Consider the following 9616-nt stretch of genomic DNA (forward strand, 5'->3'; position numbering starts at 1 on the left):
TCATAATTGTACTTACAGGACAGGTTCTCTGAAATGATAACACCTGAGGAATTTAAAGTTGATGATCCTCTTCATGCTTGATCCCTGATGACGACTGGCTCACGGACCTCTGGTTACCTCCTCCTGAAGTTAATAATCAGCTCCTTGATCTTGCTGATATTGAGTAAGATTACCACCATAAATTATAAGTAAAATGATTTTTACCATTCTCTGTTTAGCAAGAGCTTTACCAACGAGAGGTGTTGGAAATGTAGATAGAGAAAGCCTTCTTGAGCAGTAAATCGCGATTTGAATCATTTCCCACCATCGATACTGCATGCCCTGCTGAGTTTCTGCAGCATTTTGTGCGCTGAGAGAAATGAAGACTGTTTTCCTCACACGCACGGAGTTGCCAGGGTTGGAATGCTGTGCCTGAAGAACTGCTGGAAGCCGATTCCATAAACGATTTTTTAACAGAGTTTTGGACAGCCAATGGGGACAAGAAAATGATCTAGTTAAGACAAGGCAGGTGTTACTTGGTGGATATAGGTGATGAGAATAGTTTAACTGTTTCACAGATGATCTGAAAGGCCTGCTAGGGTTGCAAGTTTCCACGAATCAATGGTTTTGTGTGTTCTGCTCTGCTCAAGACCTCGAGAGATTGCAGAGATTTGTAGACACAGCTCAGCATATCAAATACAGCTTCCCCTACGTGGGTGAAAGGTGAAATAGTTAAGGGAAACCTGATGGGGAACTTCTTCACTCGAAGGGTGGTGTGACTGGAACGAGTCACCATCTTAAGTGGTGGATGCAAGTCCGATTTCAACACTTAAGAGAAATTTGGATGAGTACACGGATGGGAGGGAAGTGGATGGCAATGGGTCAATGGGACGAGGCAGACTAACAATGCAGCACAGATTAGGTTGGCGAAGGGCCTGTTCTGTGCTTTAGTGCTCTATGACTCTAACATTCCAGTTCCTTGGTAAAGCAGTCAGCTTAATCAAAAACCCCTCCCATCCCAGACATTCTCTCCTCTCTCCCCTTCCATCAGACAGAAGATTAAAAAGCTTGGAAACACTTATCACCAGGCTAAAGGACAGCTTCTATCCCACTGTTATAAATCAATTGAGTGGACCTCTTGTCTGTTAAAGATAAACTCTTAACCTCACAACCTCGTCATGGACTTTGCACCTTGTTGTCTACCTGTAACTGCAACACCCTATTCTGCATTTTGTTATTGCTTTTCCTGTCTACTACCCCAAAGTCCTTATGTTTTGAAGATGGCTTGTAATATAAGTTTTTCATTATATCTCAGTACATATCAGAATGATAAACCAAAAAAAAACAACTAAATAAAACATAAGAGATTCTGCAGACGATGAAAATCTGGAGCAACATTCACAAAATGCCCGAGGAACTCAGCAAGTCAGGCAGCATGTATGGAGGGGAATAAACAGTTGACATTTTGGGTCGAGACCCTTCATCAGGACTGGAAAGGTTGGGGGCAGAATCCAGAGAAAGATGTTTGGAAGAGCAACACCTCCTCCAACACCTTGTTTGGGTGGCCTCCAATCTGATGGCATGAACACTGATTTCTCCAGCTTCTGGAATTTTCCCCTCCATCCTTCTCTCTTCCCCATTCTGGTTACCCCTTTTCTTCTCCTCACCTCTCTCTGATTCTCCTTTCCCACGATCCCCTTTCTTCCATGTCCTCTCCAGGTAGATTTCTTCTTCTTCTTCAGTCCTTCACCTCTTCCACCTTTCCCCTCCTAGTTGCTTACTTCATTCCCCCTCCTCTACCCACCCACCTTCCCCCTCACCTAGTCTCACCTACCACCTGCCAGTTTGTAACTCCCCCCCCCCGCCTTATTATTCTGACTTCTGCCCCATTCCTTTCCAGACCTCATGAAGGGTCTTGGCCTTAAAATATCAACTGTTTATTCCCCTTCACAGGTGCTGCCAGATCTGCTGAATTCCTCCAGCATTTTTTGTTTGTATATAAAACACATAATTTGTCATTAAATAACAGATTAAATGAGTAAATGTGACTAAAATATTCAGCCTCTTCTCTTCACAAGAGATTGACAGGTAGACATTTATGGTTAACACCAACCCTCTCATAGGGAACCTGGGAGGTTGAAGACTACCGATAATTTTGACCACAAGAATTTTGTTTAGAAAATGTTTTATTCACTTTTTCAAAAGGCACAGAAACTATAGTGAAGAATCTTCTCCATGAGAAACTGTCTCACAAGGCTGACAACAAAACACGTTAGGTTCAGTAAAATAAGCTCAACTAATAGGCAGCTGAATGGTTTGACAGTCTTCACAGAGCTTCAGGAAGGATCAGGTTTAAAAGTTCATTGTTGTCTTTCTCAGACATCGAAGTGGAAAATATTCTTGCAGGCTGAAAAATCACCTCTCAGAGTTGTGTAAAATCCATCATTTTTACGGTCTATTTATCCCAGGGATCTAGGCCCCACAGGGACTCCATGCATGATAAATGCTGCAATCCAAATAAAGTACCACTGAAATTATGGTACCACTTAATTTCTTTACAAATGTCTATCTCATAGAAACTTGGGGAACTGTGTTGTGCAATCTCCTTTATCACCATATATAGCAATGTGAGGTGGACTGCTGTTTTCTCTGTCACCAGGAAGGTGAAGAATCATTGCCTGACAAATTCAGAATCAGATTAATTATCACTGACATATAGAGTCGTAGAAAACCACAGCACAGAAACAGGCCCTTTGGCCCATCTAGTTCATGGCAGCCATTTAAACTACATACTCCCATCTACCTGCACTGGGACCAGAGCCCTCCGTACCCCTACCATGCATGCACCCATCCAAACTTCTCTTAAATGTTGAAACTGGGCTCGCACACAGCACTTGCACTGGCAGTTAGTTCCACACGCTCACAACCCTCTGAGTGAGGAAGTCTCCCTCATGTTCCCCATAAACTTTTCACCTTTCACCCTTAACCCATAACCGCTAGTTGTAGTTCCACCCAACCTCAGTGGAGAAAGCCTGCCTGCATTTTCCATATCTAAACCCCTCATAATTTTGTAAACCTCTATTAAATCTCCTCTCAGTCTTCTACATTCCAAGGAATAAAGTCCTAACCTTTTCAGTCTTTCCTTACACTCAGGCCCTCCAGACCCGGCAACGTCCTTGTAAATTCTCTCCGTACTCTTTCACCCTTATTTCCACCTTTCCAGTAGGATGGAGGGTCATAGAGCATTCAGAAATCTGATGGCAGAGAAGAAGAAGCTATTTCTAAAACACTGAGTGTGCATCCTCGGGCTCCTGTACACTAGATATGACAGTAGTGCAGCTGTGCCCCAACCAATGTTCCATTAAGTTCTACCAGACCCTGCCCACACCCTTTTCCTTTCCAGTCCTGATGAAGGGTCTTGGCTCAAAACATTGACTGTTTATTCTCTTCCATTGATGCTGCCTGACCTGCTGAGTTCTCTCAGTATTCTGTGTGTGTTACACCAAAATCTCCCTACTCTATGTCCTGCGCACCAGATAGCGCATGCAACCCTCTCGCCAGGGCTTGTATACAAAACCGGGCTCATCAGCCAGCTCTGCTAGCAGCCACGTTACTCAGTGGTGGGAAGGACACCTTCCATAAGCAACACATGTCTCGAGTTGGCTTCAACTAAACAGGAAAGTTGGAATGTTCTGGGGGAACATTAATCTTAGTGAATACTGTGTGAATACTGCCCCATGCAAAGTTATTGTTCACCAGAAAATTAACGGATCGTACACCAGCACAAAATTACAAAGAAAATATATTTACCAATACATTTCAACTTTAGCATAGTTAACAGAAAAATAAAAGGGCCCATTACAGTTAAACCAGTCCAAGTGTGCACATAAACGTTGGAGCTCGTTGAACTCACATTCTGCGTGAAAGACACCAGCCACAGTTCAAACTTCTCTTGAAGGCCATCTCGAACAAACGGGCTAACTCAGGATTATTGGCTCTTCCTCCCTGGAACCATTCATCCGCACAAAGCTCCTCTTACAATGGGGTCTCTCCATCCTGCGAGCATCTTTCCTTGTACCCTGCTCCGCATCTCCTGCCAAAAGCCCCCAAACCAGACTACAGTCCTTCAGAAATCAAATTCTGCCCAGCTCTCTCGAATCTTCCATGGCATCCCACTGGGCAGAAAGTTACAACATGTACCAAGACAGCCCTGATTGGCTGACACACATTCCTAAGTTGGACAACATACCTCCTTGTCTTTAGCTGAAGCCAAAAGCACTTTTAACAACAGGATACATTGCTTCTACAGAAAACTGCTAAATTAAAAATACCTCACAGCATAGCATTAGAAATCTTAATCAGGGCATTGCACATATATGTTACATCTTAAGCAAGGTGTGTTGCTACAGAAACTGGAGGACATTTTTTTCCATTGTAACTCATTCATCTCATTACTGTTTAATTCTGGTTATTCACAGAGTAAACTGCCTGAATATGTACAGCATTTAAGTTATTGAACTCTGTGGGATCTGCCCAACACCTTACTATGTAATCGATGTCTATGAAAGGTCAATACCTTCTAACAACTTGTGACAGGTGCTTTGAGTGGCCCTGCCTAATTTATTTTGAAAAAGAAAAAAAAGTATGGCTAATTTAACATATTGTGCTACCACTGTAATTAAAAAAAACAATTCCTCTACACACATTAAAAGACAAAGAGAAAGTTCCTTCAGTCCTCAGGATGGTAACAGAAAACAAGCCAAATGGACATGAGGGCACGCAGCTCCATCCAGTCACGTGGTATGGAAGCGCCGTCCTATTTCAGGTCCAGCACCGCCCCCTAGTGGAGATACGCGCAACTGCAACAGCATTAACCAGCCCTCACAGGGCATCTGAATTTTACTGTCTCTGGAGATGCATTGCTTGTACATACCAGCAAACAATAAACCTTTAAAAATAGCTTGAAATAGACTATATACATAGATAAATCCTTGCAGTTAGCATACTTATTTTATGATGCCTGTCAAACGACAAAACGGGTGTTTTTCAGAATTAGAATCAGGTTTAATATCACTGGCATATGTCATGAAATTTGTTGTTTTATGGTAGCAGTACACTGCAATAGATTATAATTTTAAAAACTATAAATTACAAATATATATTCGTTCTCCTTGTGACCAGGTGAGTTTACTCTGGGTGCTCCAGTTCCTCCAGCCATCCAAAGACATACCAGTTGGCAGGTTCATTGGTCATTGCAAATTGTCCCGTGATTAGGCGAAGATTAAATCAGCGGATTGCTGGGTGGCGTGTCTTGAAGGCTTGGAAGGGCCTACTCCACGCTGTATCCCAATCAAAAGTGGAGGATAGGTTCTCAAAAAGTTAAGAGCCAAGTAAGCATTGGAAAAACTTTCATCAGCAAGTTGAGGCGGTGAGCATAGTGAAGCTGGGAATAGCCTTACCTTGTAATTCAGCAGAGACGAAAAATTAAACTGGTTAATTATCCAACCTTTTCAGAGATCATAGTTTAATCTGCAGATGCTGGAAATCCGAAGGAAAACACACAGAATGCTGGAGGAACTCAGAAGGCCAGGCAGCATCTATGGAAAAGGGTACAGTCGATGTTTCAGGCCAAAACCCTTTGGCAGAGCTGGCCTGCCAGAGGGTTTTGGCCCGAAATGTCGACTGTACATTCTTCCATAGATGCTGCCTGGCCTGCTGAGTTCCTCCAACATTCTCTGTGTGTTGATCATAGTTTAATAGTTTGCTTTCAACTGGAAAGTATCTGTTATAGACAAATTACAGAGATTTAAAAGGAACATACTGTGCTGTTTGTTCTTTATAATTCTATGTAATTGGTCTAATTATATAGATTTAAAGAGAACATAGAGCACAGGAACAATGTTCCTGCATGCTGTTAACCTCATCTAAGTGTTTTATCCTTCAATTCCACGTCCTAATTCACACACATCCCGTTCTTCAGAGGACTGTCAACTCAGTCAGCTCCATCCTGGGCACCAGCCTGTCCACTATTGAGGACATCTTCGAGTAGCTGCCACCCATCATCAGGGACCTTCACCACCAGGACGTGTCCTCTTCTCATCAGGGAGGAGGTACAGGGGTCTGCCAACCCACACCCACTGGTTTAGGATCAGCTTCTTCGCTTCTGCAGTCAGATTTCTGTATGGTCCGTGAACCCATGAACACAAACTCACTTTTTGCACTACTGACTTGTTTTAAAAATACTTCTTATTGTGACTTTTTAATGTATTGCACTGCACTGCACTGCAAAACAACAAATTCCACAACATGTGTCAGTGACAGTAAACCTGACTCCAATTCCCTTCTTCCTCTGCTTCTTCGGTAGTCCCTCAGAATCTAGAGGGACCTGCTCCCACTCCGGTTTCGTGGGTTCTGGGGTAGCTAACAAGGCCAGGTTCCAGGTCTGAAGCATGACATGTCTGATGGGGATGGTGCACTCCATCTGCTGCTTACATTGGGCATCTTTGTGCTCCTGATGCACAGCCTCAAGGTTCTCGAAGCTCCTTTGTCACTTTGAGTGATCATAGTCAGAGACTCCCAGTAAGGAGGCTGCACTCCCTCAAGGAAGCTTTGAGCGCATTGTTGAATTGTTTGCTTGCTTGGTCTGGGAACGTCAAAAACCTCATCCTTGTTTCTGCTGCTTGCCATCTCCTCTGGCCTTAAAAGGTGCACAGTTACAATCTGTTCTCAGTTACATCCCTGACATTAATCCCTTCAACACCACTGCTTTACATTTAGATGGCAGGTCCCTAGTCTCAACTATTTTTATTTCACATAACAATTTTCCTGCCTTATAGTTGGCCTCATGTGGCTAGGCTTCAAATTTTGTTTGTTATATTGGCGAGACCTGACGCAGACTGGGAGACTGCTTTGCTGAACACCTACGCTCTGTCCGCCAGAGAAAGCAGGATCTCCCAGTGGCCACACACTTTAATTCCACATCCCATTCCCATTCTGATATGTCTCTCCACGGCCTCCTCTACTGTAAAGATGCAGCCACACTCAGGTTGGAGGAACAACACCTTATATTCCGTCTGGGTAGCCTCCAACCTGATGGCATGAACATCGACTTCTCTAACTTCCGCTAATGCCCCACCTCCCCCTCGTACCCCATCTGTTATTTATTTTTATACACACATTCTTTCTCTCACTCTCCTTTTTCTCCCTTTGTCCCCCTTGCCCATCCTCTGGGTCCCCCCCCCTTGTCTTTCTCCCTGGACCTCCTGTCCCATGATCCTCTCATATCCCCTTTGCCAATCACCTGTCCAGCTCTTGGCTCCATCCCTCCCCCTCCTGTCTTCTCCTATCATTTTGGATCTCCCCCTCTCCCTCCCACTTTCAAATCTCTTACTAACTCTTCCTTCAGTTAGTCCTGACGAAGGGTCTCAGCCTGAAACGTTGACTGTACCTCTTCCTAGAGATGCTGCCTGGCCTGCTGCGTTCACCAGCAACTTTGATGTGTGTTGCTTGAATTTCCAGCATCTGCAGAATTCCTGTTGCTTTCAAATTTTGTTTGATGTTGTTCCTTTGAAGTGCCTTGCACCAGTATGATCTACATTACATCGTCATCACTGAAAACTACTGTTCTCTAAATCAGAATTGTGGTTTTTTTTTATCACTGACGTATGCTGTGAAATTTCTCATTTTTATTAATAAAAAACTATAAATTACAGTAAGTTGTATATATAATTAAATTAGTGCAAAAAGAGAGTAAACACAAGAGAATCTGCACATGCTGGAAGTTTTGAGAAAATGGCAGAAAACGCTGGAAGAACTCTACACATCAAGCTGCTTCTCTGGAGGGGAGTAAACAGTTGACGTTTCATGCAGAGACCCTTCATCAGGACTCTGGCGTAAACTGTTTTGGAAATTTTGGGTCTAAATCAGAGAGCTCTGAGTAAATGAGGAGTAAAGAAAAGACCTGAACAACAGTCCATTTCTATCTGAAACTGCTGGCAGCACTCAGAAGGCCAGACAGCGTCTGTGGAGAGAGAAAAACTGCTTCAGAAGCAACTGCTTACTTGGCTGTTAATTTGAGGGCTGCCCAGCACAATCCTCACTGATTTAACTTGATACAAATGACACATTTCACTGATGTTTCAACAGGTGACAAATAAAACTAACCTTTATCTTAAATCTTTTCTTCATCAGGACCAGGATAGTGAAAAAGAACCTCCAAATCAATGGCAAACACAGCACTACCTCATTCCCACGGATCAACTGGTGCTCAACCAAGATGTCTGGCCTGCTGAATTATTTTCGCATTTTCTGTTTTAATTTCAGATTTTCATTATCTACAGTTTTATAAAACACCAGCAGATTATATCACATATTCAGATAGCAACATGTTTTTTGCTGAAGACGAAATTATTTTTCTCCTTCAATATTATTTACAAGTTACCCATACTGTAATTGTCCTCCGAGCCAAGAGACCAGTCTGCAGCACAGCTCTTGGCCTGCTGCCGCTTCAGTTTGTTTGCTCGGCAGCTTGGGGATGGATCAAAGTTCGCGCGTAGCACTGTTCCGCGTATTAAAATAAGACTAAAAATGTCTTCTTGAACCGTTGAACGCAATTTGCTATAATTCTCTAAGTAAATCCCAAGATGCCGCAGAAAGAAATGAGGGGAAACTTTCGTATTTATATTAAAACAAAGCTACCAACAACAATCAGTAAAGTAGAACGATACAATGCGGTATGTGGAGCCATGTGGAGTGTAGTGGTGAATCCAACAGGTGGCTCCGTGGCGCAATGGATAGCGCATTGGACTTCTAGTGGGTTGAAGACATTCAAAGGTTCCGGGTTCGAGTCCCGGCGGAGTCGTTCGCTTTTGCTTCCCGTTTGAACTCTTTATTTCTCTTTGAATTTCTCGGAACGAAACAGAAACTGTCTTCGGGAAGAGGAAAGCAAACGTGACCCCATGTAAGGGCTGAACAAAGTAATGAGCCCCAAGTTCAGCGAGGGGGAGGCGGGGTGGCAGAGGTGCTGTGGGAGCTGAAGGAAGGACCACGGCACCCGCGGGACGGTAGATCAGAGCGGGGGGTGGATTCTGCGGAACCGGGGAGAGACCGTGGGATGGGAACACCGGGGTACGACACCGGGACGGAGGAACGGACCAGGCGAGAGTCGGTGGGCAAGGGTGCGAGACCGGACCTGAGGAAGGATCGTCATATGGCGGAGCCGGATCGGGAAATGGGCGGGTGGTCGAGGCCTTTGAACGGGGAATCGGGCCGGAGGTGGGCAGTGGGAGAAGTTGTTAGACGCGGGACCGGGCAGAGTCCGTCGGACGGGGGACGGGGCCGGAGTGGGAGAGGGGTACGAGATTCCGGAGTAGGAACTCCAATACTAATCACTTATTTCTTCTTGCCACGTGCAGTATTTTACAATTATTCATGCAGGGTTACTCATGTAACCCAGTGTGGGAACTGGCTCCTCTAATTTCACAAACTTTAAAAAAACTTGCAGCTACCGTAAAATGAAATCAAAGTACTGCAGAAAATGCTGGGAACTCTTAGCACGTCGGACAGCATATTTGATCTGGAGCATTAACCCCACGTCTTCCTCTACAGATGCTGCCAGACTTACGTAGTGGGAAATTTA

At 44.1% G+C, this 9616-nt stretch overlaps 1 long non-coding RNA gene and 1 other non-coding gene across 2 annotated transcripts in view; both read left to right on the forward strand.

The window, feature by feature from the left end:
- The first annotated feature begins 8753 nt into the window (after positions 1-8753).
- Positions 8754-8839, forward strand: trnar-ucu (transfer RNA arginine (anticodon UCU)). Its single transcript is given in 2 exon segments — positions 8754-8790; positions 8804-8839. It is a non-coding gene; the product is annotated as a tRNA-Arg (tRNA).
- Positions 8840-8883: 44 nt separating this feature from the next.
- The window catches only part of LOC140205789 (uncharacterized), a 35005-nt gene continuing 34272 nt past the window's right edge, over positions 8884-9616 (forward strand). Inside the window, exon 1 of the long non-coding RNA XR_011887970.1 lies at positions 8884-8938. This is a non-coding gene — a long non-coding RNA (uncharacterized lncRNA). The remainder of the gene's footprint in view (positions 8939-9616) is intronic.

This window comes from Mobula birostris, chromosome 12 (genome assembly GCF_030028105.1).
Source record: "Mobula birostris isolate sMobBir1 chromosome 12, sMobBir1.hap1, whole genome shotgun sequence".
In the NCBI taxonomy this organism is placed as follows: domain Eukaryota; kingdom Metazoa; phylum Chordata; class Chondrichthyes; order Myliobatiformes; family Myliobatidae; genus Mobula; species Mobula birostris.